The following is an 11,523-nucleotide window of genomic DNA, read 5'->3' as shown; positions in this document are numbered from 1 at the left end:
ACTTTGTATTACTAAAGATAGAAATAATACATCATTTTTACAAAATATGCAATTGACTTTTCCATCTGTTTGAAATATTTGTTACAAGTCTCTCTTAGTGTGTTCTTTTTTGTACCAAGGAGCCAAGATCTAGAATGCTTTACCCAAAGAATTAAGGCAGGTAACTTATTTTATTAACTTTTGCGAAATACTGAAAACCTATTTGTTTTCTGATTAACCTATTTTTATTTATTTATTAGGATTTATTTACCACCTTCTTGAAGGAATTCACTCAAGGCGGTGTACAGTAAGAATAGATCAAGCATGAGCAATAGACAATCAGTAAAAATATTCAAAAACAATACAAAGTATGGCATGGTATGCTATTTACAATGTCAACACAGTACGTAATAGAACATTATAGGTGATAGCAAAGGGTAAAGCAAAGATGTAACATATAGAAGGGTAAGAAAGTAGGAAGAGTTAGAAAGTAACATAGAGGGGTATAATCGAATGTCGCCGGCGAACTATCTATTTTGGCGGCGGCACAACAGCTGGCCGGAACCGTATTATCGAAAAAGATGGCCGGCCATCTTTTTTTCCGATAATACGGTTTAGCCTGGCCAAATGCCAGAGTTTGCCAGGTTTGAGATCGCCGGTTTTGTTTTTCAGCGATAATGGGAAAAGAATGCCGGCCATCTCAAACCCGGCGAAATCCAAGGCATTTGATTGTGGGAGGAGCCAGCATTTGTAGTGCACTGGCCCCCTTGACATGCCAGGACACCAACCGGGGCACCCTAGGGGGCACTTCTAAAAAGTTTTCAAAAATACAGAAAAAGCTCCCAGGTGCATAGCTCCCTTCCCTTGGGTGATGAGCCCCCCAAATCCCCCCCAAACCCACTCCCCACAACTGTACACCATTACCATAGCCCTTATGGGTGAAGAGGGGCACCTACATGTGGGTACAGTGGGTTTTGGGGGGGGGGGGGGGTTGGAGGGCTCAGCACTTAACACCACAAGTGTAACAGGTAGAGGGGGATGGACCTGGGTCTCCCTGCTTGAAGTGCACTGCACCCATTAAAAACTGCTCTAGGGACTTGCATACTGCTGTCAGGGAGCTGGGTATCACATTTGAGGCTGGCATACAGACTGGTAAAAAAAGGTTTTGATTTGTATTTTTTTAGTGTGGAAGGGGGTTGGTGACCACTAGGGGACTACAGGGAGGTCATCCCCCATTCCCTCTGGTGGTCATCTGGTCAGTTGGGGCACCATTTTGAGGCTTGGTCATGAAAATAAAAGGACCAAGTAAACCCGGGGAAATACTGCTTAACGCCGCTTTTTTGTTTTCCATTATCCGCGAAAGCCGGCCATCTGGTAGCCACGCCCGCCCATGTCCCGCCTTCGCTACGCTGCCGACACGCCCCCTTGAACTATCGCCGGCGAGGCGACGGGAAAGCGGCGATCCTGTCAAAAAAGCCGCTTTTGATTATACTGATTTAGCCGCTTTTGAAAGATCGCCGGCCATCTCCCGATTTATGTCGGGAAATGGCCGGCGATCACTTTCGAAAATAAGCCTGATAGTAACATAGTAAATGACGGCAGAAAAAGACCTGCACGGTCCATCTAGTCTGCCCAACAAGATAAACTCATATGTGCTACTTCTTGTGTATACCTTACCTTGATTTGTATCTGCCATTGCTTAGCACTAGCCCCGCCTCCGAAACACCAGCCCCGCCTCCCAATCTTGGCTAAGCTTCTGAGGATCCATTCCTTCTGAACAGGATTCCTTTATGTTTATCCCACGCATGCTTGAATTCCGCTACCGTTTTCATCTCCACCACCTCCAACGGGAGGGCATTCCAAGTATCTACCAATCTCTCCGTGAAAAAATACTTCCTGACATTTTTCTTGAATCTGCCCCCCTTCAATCTCATATCATGTCCTCTAGTTCTACCGCCTTCCCATCTACGGAAAAGGTTCGTTTGCGGATTAATACCTTTCAAATATTTGAACATCTGTATCATATCACCTCTGTTTCTCCTTTCCTCCAGGGTATACATGTTCAGGTCAGCAAGTCTCTCCTCTTACGTCTTGTAACGCAAATCCCATACCATTTTTGTAGCTTTTCTTTGCACCGCTTCAATTCTTTTTACATCCTTAGCAAGGTATGGCCTCCAAAACTGAACACAATACTCCAGGTGGGGCCTTACCAATGACTTATACAGGGGCATTAAAACCTCTTTTCTTCTGCTGGTCACACCTCTGTCTATACAGCCTAGCAACCTTCTGGCTACGGCCACCGCCTTGTCACACTGTTTCATCGCCTTCAGATCCTCAGATACTATCACCCCAAGATCCCTCTCCCATTCCGTACCTATCAGACTCTCCCCGCCTAACACATATGTCTCTAGTGGATTTCCACTCCCTAAGTGCATCACTGTGCATTTCTTCGCATTGAATTTTAATTGCCAAACCTTAGACCATTCTTCTAGCTTCTGCAGATCATTTTTCATGTTTTCCACTCCCTCCCTGGTGTCCACTCTGTTGCAAATCTTATTATTGTCCGCAAAAAGGCAAACTTTACCTTCTAACCCTTTGGCAATGTCACTCACAAATATATTGAACAGAATCGGCCCCAGCACCAATCCCTGAGGCACTCCACTACTCACCTTTCCCTCCTCCAAGCGAATTCCATTAACCACCACCCTCTGGTTTCTGTCCGTCAACCAGTTCCTATTCCAGTTAACCACTTCAGGTCCTATCTTCAGCCTGTCCAGTTTATTCAGGAGCCTCCTGTGGGGAACCGTGTCAAAAGCTTTGCTGAAATCTAAGTAGATTACGTCTATAGCACGTCCGTGATTCAATTCTCCAGTCACCCAGTCAAAGAATTCAATGAAATTCGTTTGACACGATTTCCCTTTGGTAAGTAAGGTGATTGATTTAAAGAAAGTTGCACATGAGGTCAGAGAAATGGTTAAATGTTATCTCAGCTAGAGTAGGAGTGTATAAACATGTCTTGCTGCACTATATGCAGCCTGAGTACTCCTTGTGTGTGTGTGTGTGTGTGTGTGTGTGTGTGTGTGTGTGTGTGTGTGTGTGAGTGAGACTAACGAGTTAGTTACTTCTTCCAGTAAAGGCCTGGTTGAAGAGCCAAGCTTGCACCTGCTTCCTGAAGTGCTGGTTCTCTATGCCAAAGTATTGTTGTTCATGCCAAATAACTAACGGAGGTTTTTTGCCTATGATGACAGTGAGAACTCCAACGAATTAAAAGCCTTAGAGCTAGTCAAAAGTCTGTTAAGGCTTTTTTCGCCATGAAAAAAAGGACTTTGGTATTCTAAGACACAAGTTGTTAAGTTCAAGTATATTAGGATTTATTAGAGATTGTACTTTACGTAAGTTGATCCTAAGGAACGCGTGCATAAAGAGAATAGGTGTTTCTACCATTTCCTTTAAGGCCTTGAAGATCAGACATAGAGTTTTAAATTTAGCCCTGTATTGTACTGGTAGCCAATGAAGTTTTTACAAAAATGGTGTGATATGGTCACGTCGCTTGCAACCTTCTATGAGTCTTGCTTCTGCATTCTGAACCAACTGGAGCTGGTGCAGGCCCTTTGTAGTCAGACCATTGTATAGTGCATTGCAGTAATCCAGTCTTGATATTATTGTGGCATGTACAGCTGGGATAAGATTTACCTTCTCGATGTAAGGAGAGAGGCAGCATAGCTGTCGCAAATAGTAGAAGCAGCTCTTGAAGGTTGCTTGGATTTGGGAAATCAGAGTAAGTGTTGAATCTAACTGTACTCCAAGGTTTCTGACTTGTGATTTGAGGGGGAGTTCATACTTTCCAAAAGGGATTTTAATGTCAAGTATGTATCCACTTGTGTTAGGGACCCAGAGAAGCTCGGTTTTACTTGGGTTCAGGCAAAGTTTGTTGTGTTTAGCCCATTCTTGAATTGATGTTAGACAGGTAATCAGTTTATTCAAGGCTGTAGGTAAGTCAGGTTCAATGGGTATGAGTAGCTGCACATCATCTGCATAGATGTAGAACTGAGCGTCCATTGACCGAATCAGCTCAGCTAGTGGTTTGAGGTAGATATTGAACAGAATAGGTGACAGTATCAATCCTTGTGGTACCCCGCAGGTCATTGTCCATGGTGGTGATGAGTTGCTGCCAAATATTTATTTATTTGTTTGTTACATTTGTATCCCACATTTTCCCGCTATTGCAGGCTCAATGTGGCTTACATAATACCGTAAAGGCGTTCGCCAAGTGCGATAGAGAAACAAATACAAGGTGATGTGGTCGAATAAGGTTGATGAGTTTCGGCGCAGTGGGGATACAAGCGAGGAAGGGTTATGGGTGTCCATTACGAGCTGTGGTTTTACTGTGTTGTAGAGTTCAGGCATTTATGTTGGGTCGGTGGGATATGCCTTTTTAAACAGATAGGTTTTTAATGATTTTCTGAAGTTTAGATGGTCGTAGGTTGTTTTCACGGCTTTTGGCAGTGCGTTCCATAGTTGTGTGCTTATATAGGAGAAGCTGGATGCATAAGTTGATTTGTATTTGAGTCCTTTGCAGCTCAGGTAATGGAGGTTTAGGTATGTTCGTGATGATCCAATTGTATTTCTGGTTGATAGGTCTATGAGGTCTGTCATGTATCCTGGGACTTCGCCGTAGATAGTTTTGTGGACCAGGGTGCAGATTTTGAAGGCAATACGTTCTTTGATTGGGAGCCAATGCAGTTTTTCTCGGAGGGGTTTGGCACTTTCGAATTGTGTTTTACCAAATATCAGCCTGGCTGCTGTGTTTTGAGCGGTCTGGAGTTTCTTTTTGAGTTGTTCTTTACATCCCACATAAATTCCATTACAGTAGTCTGCATGGCTTAGTACCAATGTTTGTATTAGGTTGCGAAATGTTTCCCTCAGAAGAATGGTTTCACTTGCTTAAATTTCCACATTGAATGGAACATTTTCTTAATTGTGGAGTTCACTTGGCTCTGAAGCATAAGGTTACGGTAGGCTGTCTGAGATAGGGAGGGTATAGTCTGGGGTGTTTATAGTTGTGGGTTTGTGCGTATTGTGTTGAGATGAGAGGATGAGACAATGTTGTTTTTTCAGTGTTGAGTTTCAGTTGGAATTCATTTGCCCATGAGACCATGGTGTTCAAGCTGAGCTTGATTTCATTGTGATTTCTGTCAGATCATGTCTAGATGAATGGTTGAGGCCTTGGTTGGATAAGGACTTGGCTAGTGGGGTCATCATTATGTTGAAAAGTATTGGTGATAGTGGTGATCCTTGAGGTACTCTGCAGTCTGCTTTCCACGGTGGTGATATGTTTGAATTTGATTTTACTTGGTATGTTCCTGGTGGATAGGAAGCCCTTGATCCAACTAAGTATGTTTCCACCAATCCCGAAGTAGTCTAGGAGTCTTAGTAGTATATTGTGGTTTACCATGTCAAATGCGCTTGACATGTCAAATTGGAGGAGAAGTATGCTTTTACCTGTGGCTATTTCCTGCTTGAATTTGGCCAGGAGAGTGATTAGCACAGTTTCAGTGCTATGGAGGGGACAGAATCCTGATTGTGACTGTTAGTGGGATAGATGCAGCTGGGTGGTAATTGGTGAGTTTGCTTGTTTTCTTCTTGGTATCTTTTGGTATTGTTGCTTGTCTGATAGGTAGGATCTGAACCAAGCAAGTACTGTTCCATTGATACCTGTTTCCGTCAGTCATGCTAGGATGATATCATGATCCACGGTGTCAAATGCTGCAGAGAAATCAAGCAATACTAACATTGAGGCGAATCCCTTGTCTCGGTTTCTGTGAAGATCATCTAGTAGGGATACAAGGACCATTTCTGTATCATTACCGGGTCTGAATCCAGATTGACATGGATCTAGCCAGTTTCTCTTTTCTAACCAGTCAGTAACCAACGTCCCCTAGAAACGGGATGTTGGATACTGGCCTGTAATTTTCAAGTTTATCCTGATCAAGGTTGTTTTTCTTTAGCAGAGGGTGGACCACTGCCCTTTTTAATGCTGTTGGTAGCTGCCCATTAGAAAGAGAGGTGTTCACAATTTTTGTGGCGCCTTCTATGAGGCCCATACTTGCCTGCTGCCCTATCTTTGATGGGCAGGGATCGAGGGAGCAGGTAGTAGGTCGAAGTTCTCTTAGGATTTTGTCAAGGCTCTCCTCTGTCATTGGGTTAAAAATGTCCCATCTGTCTCTGTCAGGAGGGGGCGAGTTTGTACACCCCTGGTTGACTGGTTGGAGACTAGGTGAGATTGCCAGTGAATCCTGGCGGAGACTTTTAATTTTGTTGGCAAAGTATGCAGCAAAATCATTGCAATTCAGTTTGGACTGGGCAAGCTGGTTCTGTTGTGGGGGCTGCAGTAGGCTGTTTGCTACACTGAACAACTGCTTGGTTGAATTGGCAGCCTGTGCAGTGCATTGCGAGAAATACTGTTTTTTGGTTGCTGTTAATGCTTGGCGGTACTTTGCCATGTGTTTCCTACAGTTTAGTCTGTCTTCATCCAGGTGAGATTTGCGCCATCACCTTTCCAGTTTTCATCCTTTGCGTTTAATGTTTCAAAACATAGATGAAACTTTCTTTGTGTACAGGTCTCTCGTGACAATAATGAGCAGGTTTAGGATAAGAAGTTATCTTTCTCTTGATGCTGTTTCAAATCTGAGAGTTCCTTTCTCTTTCCAGATATTTTATATTTTTATAGCTCTTTTACGGAAATGCCTGACTCTTAAAATAGCCTTCCTCAGGTCTACTTTTCAGTAGTTTACGCCATAACTAATCTACATGTGTAAACGTGATGCCTACAAAAGGTTTTGTGGAGGGGAAGGGGAGGGAATAAAACATTACTGCTATGATCCACTTGACTGAGTAGAGGCAACGAAGTCTGAGGTAATTTTAAAAACTTTTAATTCCACAGGACATTTTTAGACTTATAATTCAAATCAGAATACAAGTTGGCAGGTAAAACTAAATGATTTGAAAAAGTATTTGCTAGTATTATGTCTTTAAAATGGTTTCAAGTATCAGAGTTATAAAGATTTCAAGAACAGGTGCACTTGATGGAACAATTAAAATAAACCCTGAACAGATTCAAAAGGAAGGTGTGTGTATTTGATTGAACTGACAACTGAAATCACATAGGATAATAGTTATTTGAATGAACAGAAACAGATTTAGAACTTCTTATTCAGACTGTAATTAGTATCAGGCAGAACCACTGTTTGCATTTATGTTAGCTTTGTCCAGCACGGGCATCTGAATAATTGCAGGAGAACAGAAATGACTGCAGATATGGTGGAAGAATACAGGTTATAACTAAAAAGGGGTGGATGAGTACCTGCTTCAATAGTCATATTGACTTTTTGCACCTGTGAAGTTAGCAAGGTTACTCACCTGTAGGAGTCCTGTTGCAGAGACGCTCCCGAGCATTCTATTCTGGAAGCCTTTGGAAGTGTGCCACCGCACATGTACATGTGTCTTCCCACCTGCCATCGCTGTGTGGGACCCGTCAGTCTAATAGTTGATAGAATTCTATTTGAAGGGGAGGAAGAAGGGCTGTGTGGATCATCATGCTGTCCCTGGAGAACATCTACTACAAGTGGTAACCTTGCTTTCTCCAAGGACAAGAAGGATGAGATATCCACATGGATGGGAATCCCTAGCTACCAGGCTAAAAGAAAAAAGAGAATCAACTGAGGCTTGTAACGAGGCAAAATTGAAGGCCTGCAAGTAACAATTTGTAAGAAAAAAAATAAAGAAAACCTGAATTAAACAGTTTTCTTTATTTTTGGACAGCCTGGAACAGAAACAAAATGGATCTGGGGGGATGGATTCTAGACCCCCCCCCCCCCCCCAAATAAATTCTGAAGGACTGTCTTACCAAACCGGCTGTTGTGTCAGGAGTTTTGTTTTACACAGTAAAGTGATGTGAATGTATGGACTGATGACCACATTGCAGTTCTTCAGATCTCCTCGATAGAGGCTGATCTCAAGTGGGCTACTGACACAGTCATGGCTCTGAGATTGTGAGCTGTAACATGACTCTCCAGAGTATGCCTAGCCTGGGCATAAGTGAATGATATGCAGTCCACTAGCCACTTGAATAAAATGCGTTTGCCAATGGCAGCCCCCATCCTGTTGGGATCAAAAGAAACAAAAAGCTGGATGGCCTGATTTATAGGCTTTAGTCCACTCCAGATAGGCCAAAGCTCTCTTCCAATCAGGAGTGTGAGCAGTTCACTTTTTCCAAGATGGGCATGGGGTTTTAAGAAGAATGTTGGCAGGACAATTGACAGACAGAACTCCAACACCATCTTAGGAAGTAACTTAGGATGAGTACACAAAACAACTCTATTATGATGACCCTTAGTACTTCTCTGTGATATCTGCAACCAGTTTACAAAGAAAAAGATTATGGTCAGGCCCTAGACAGTGAAAGCATCACTGTCTGTGAAGTGTCTGTGAAGGACATCCTGGAGAATTGGGAGCACTTTTTAAAACCACTGGGAGTTTTCTGGGACATGATTGGAAAAATAGCTGATGCAAAATCAAACAACTCAATGGTGGAAAAAATAGAGTCCCAGCCAGGATGCTCAAGGCCTAAGGGGACCTAGTGAACCACAAAAAAGAAATAAAAAGAGGAAACTTAAAATACCAAAAATCCTAACTGGGACACTAAAGAGAAAGAAGAGAGCTCTGCAATTTACACAACAACTGTATGGTTTGAACCTGCAGCGAAGAGAAATCGCAAAACAAAAAAATGTTCCAGCATGTGCTGAGGGGAGATCAGAGTGATGTGATCTTTCTGCTCCACAGAAGACAAAATATTGACTAGTCCTGTGTGGTGACAGTGGGCAGGAAAACATGCACATGTGTGTGGTTTCATGCTTCCAAAGGCTTCCAGAATAGAATACTGGGGAGCATCTCCAAGTCAGAGCTCTGTCAATGACATCACCTCTCCATTCCGCTTGTCATTGGAGAAATTAATTTTCTGACACATTGTATTAGAAGAGTTTTTCTTTTACCTTTCTACACTTCCCATTCTAATGGCTACTATATGTGAATTGTTAGGATCCTGCAATGTACTTGAGATTTGGATTGGCCCTAGTCAAAGATAGGATGCTGGGTCTAAACTAGTATGGCCCAGCTTCTATTCTTGGTAACAAATTTTGGATTAACACCATTCTCTGAAATTGAAATCATCGAGACATAAGAATCACTTGTATAGAAATACAGGAGTAGGAGTTGTATGAAAAAACTATGGTCAGAGACACTGAATAAGAATCAGTAGCTTTATTGGAGGATGACTCAACAGGGTACCGTGTTTCGGCACACGGTGCCTTCTTCAGGAGTCTCGTTGTCTGTGAAACAACAGATCTTCTGTGTGTAGATTCTGAATGGCAGTGGTCTTTAAAAAGACCTTTGTAGTGGTAAATGCTCGTCACTTCTGGACAGAGGATCTGTTGTTTCACCAACAGACGAGACTCCTGAAGGCACCATGTGTGCCAAAACACAGTACCCTGTTGAGTCATCCTCCAATAAAGCTGCTGATTCTTATTCAGCGTCTCTGGTCTGTTTTGAAAAGCCAGACTCTGTTCCCACTCCTTGCCTTGTCCTGTGACTCTTCGTGACTTTTTGTGTTCTTTCCACTTTATGTGGTTTTGTTCACACCTGAAAAAATTACTGTCCATGTTTAGATGTTATTAACAGAGTATTCATTGGTATGTACTGCCTGTTCAGTGAGGATTTTCTTCACTTTTAATTGTTTGCCATTTTTAACATTTGTAGAGAATAAGTGTGTTCTTAATCCATACAAAAGAATGAATGGCAAGGGTCATTTACTTTTTTCCCCTCCCCCAACACAGAAATAAGATACTAGGAGGCACATGTAATAAGCTGTGCATTAGAACAATGTACTGAGCTTCAGAACACTGTGTTATATGTGCTGAAAATAAAACTTTATTCTCAGTGCAGTAAACTAATGGCATGCAAATTACAGCATAGTTAAAAAAATGTATTTCAGTTGGGGAAAAAAAACCCAGCACCCACCACTGCCAGAGTTTAATGCATGAGATAAAGTGTCAGTTTTCCTCCCAGTGCATCAACAGGGACTGGCTCACATGGTGGAAGGAAGACTATTAAAAAGCTGCTTAAAAATCCTTGGTGACTTAGTGGACCTGACTCTGACCTGACCCCTTTACCTGCCTTTGGAGTTAGGAGGCAGGAGTGATACATACTTGTGCCTGCCCTTCAAATCCAAAGGTTTGCCTGGGTCTCCGCGATGATGTCTGGTGTGGAGAGATACAGTTGGGTATCATCTATGCTGATGACACCCAACTGTATCTCTCCACACCAGACATCACCGCGGAGACCCAGGCAAAGGTATCAACCTGCTTATCCGACATTGCTGCCTGGATGTCCAACCGCCATCTGAAACTGAACATGTCCAAGACCGAGCTTATCGTCTTTCCACCAAAACCCACTTCTCTTCCTCCACTTTCTATCTCAGTTGATAACACCCTCATCCTCCCCGTCTCATCTGCCCGCAACCTCGGAGTCATCTTTGACTCCTCTCTCTCCTTCTCTGCGCATATCCAGCAGATAGCCAAGACCTGTCGCTTCTTCCTCTTTAACATCAGCAAAATTCGCCCTTTCCTCTCTGAACACACCACCTGAACTCTCGTCCATGCTCTCATTACCTCTCGCCTGGACTACTGCAACTTACTCCTCACCGGCCTCCCACTTAGCCATCTATCCCCCCTTCAATCTGTTCAGAACTCTGCTGCACGTCTCATATTCCGCCAGAACCGATATACTCATATCACCCCTCTCCTCAGGTCACTTCACTGGCTTCCGATCAGATACCGCATTCAATTCAAGCTTCTCCTTCTTACCTACAAATGCACTCAGTCTGCTGCCCCTATCTTTCTACCCTCATCTCCCCTTACGTTCCCGCCCGTAACCTCCGTTCACAGGATAAATCCCTCCTCTCAGTACCCTTCTCCACCACCGCCAACTCCAGGCTCTGCTCATTCTGCCTCGCCTCACCCTATGCTTGGAACAACCTTCCTAAGCCCTTACGCCAAGCCCCCTCCCTGCCTGTCTTCAAGTCTTTGCTTAAAGCCCACCTCTTCAATGCTGCGTTCGGCACCTAACCCTTACCGTTCAGTGAATCCAGACTGCCCCAATTTAACTGCCCCTATCGGACCGACCGTTCACTTGTCTATTAGATTGTAAGCTCTTTGAGCAGGGACTGTCTCTCTTTGTTAAATTGTACAGCGCTGCGTAACCCTAATAGCGCTCTAGAAATGTTAAGTAGTAGTAGGAGTGAGAGCCTCCTATTGTGTCACCAGGGATGTGTGCTGAAAAGGGCCATTGGAGGTAAAGTAACATAGTAAATGTCAGCAAAGACCAAAGTAACCCATGAAATATTCCACAAGGCAGTTAGGGTTGTAACTGCTGCTCTGGGCATGTTACCCCCCTCCACCTTCACAGCTTCCATTTAGGTTTCATCTGCTT

The sequence above is a fragment of the Microcaecilia unicolor genome, chromosome 2, assembly GCF_901765095.1.
Source record: "Microcaecilia unicolor chromosome 2, aMicUni1.1, whole genome shotgun sequence".
In the NCBI taxonomy this organism is placed as follows: Eukaryota; Metazoa; Chordata; class Amphibia; order Gymnophiona; family Siphonopidae; genus Microcaecilia; species Microcaecilia unicolor.
The sequence above is the reverse complement of the archived record's forward strand: the minus strand, read 5'-3'. Positions refer to the sequence as shown.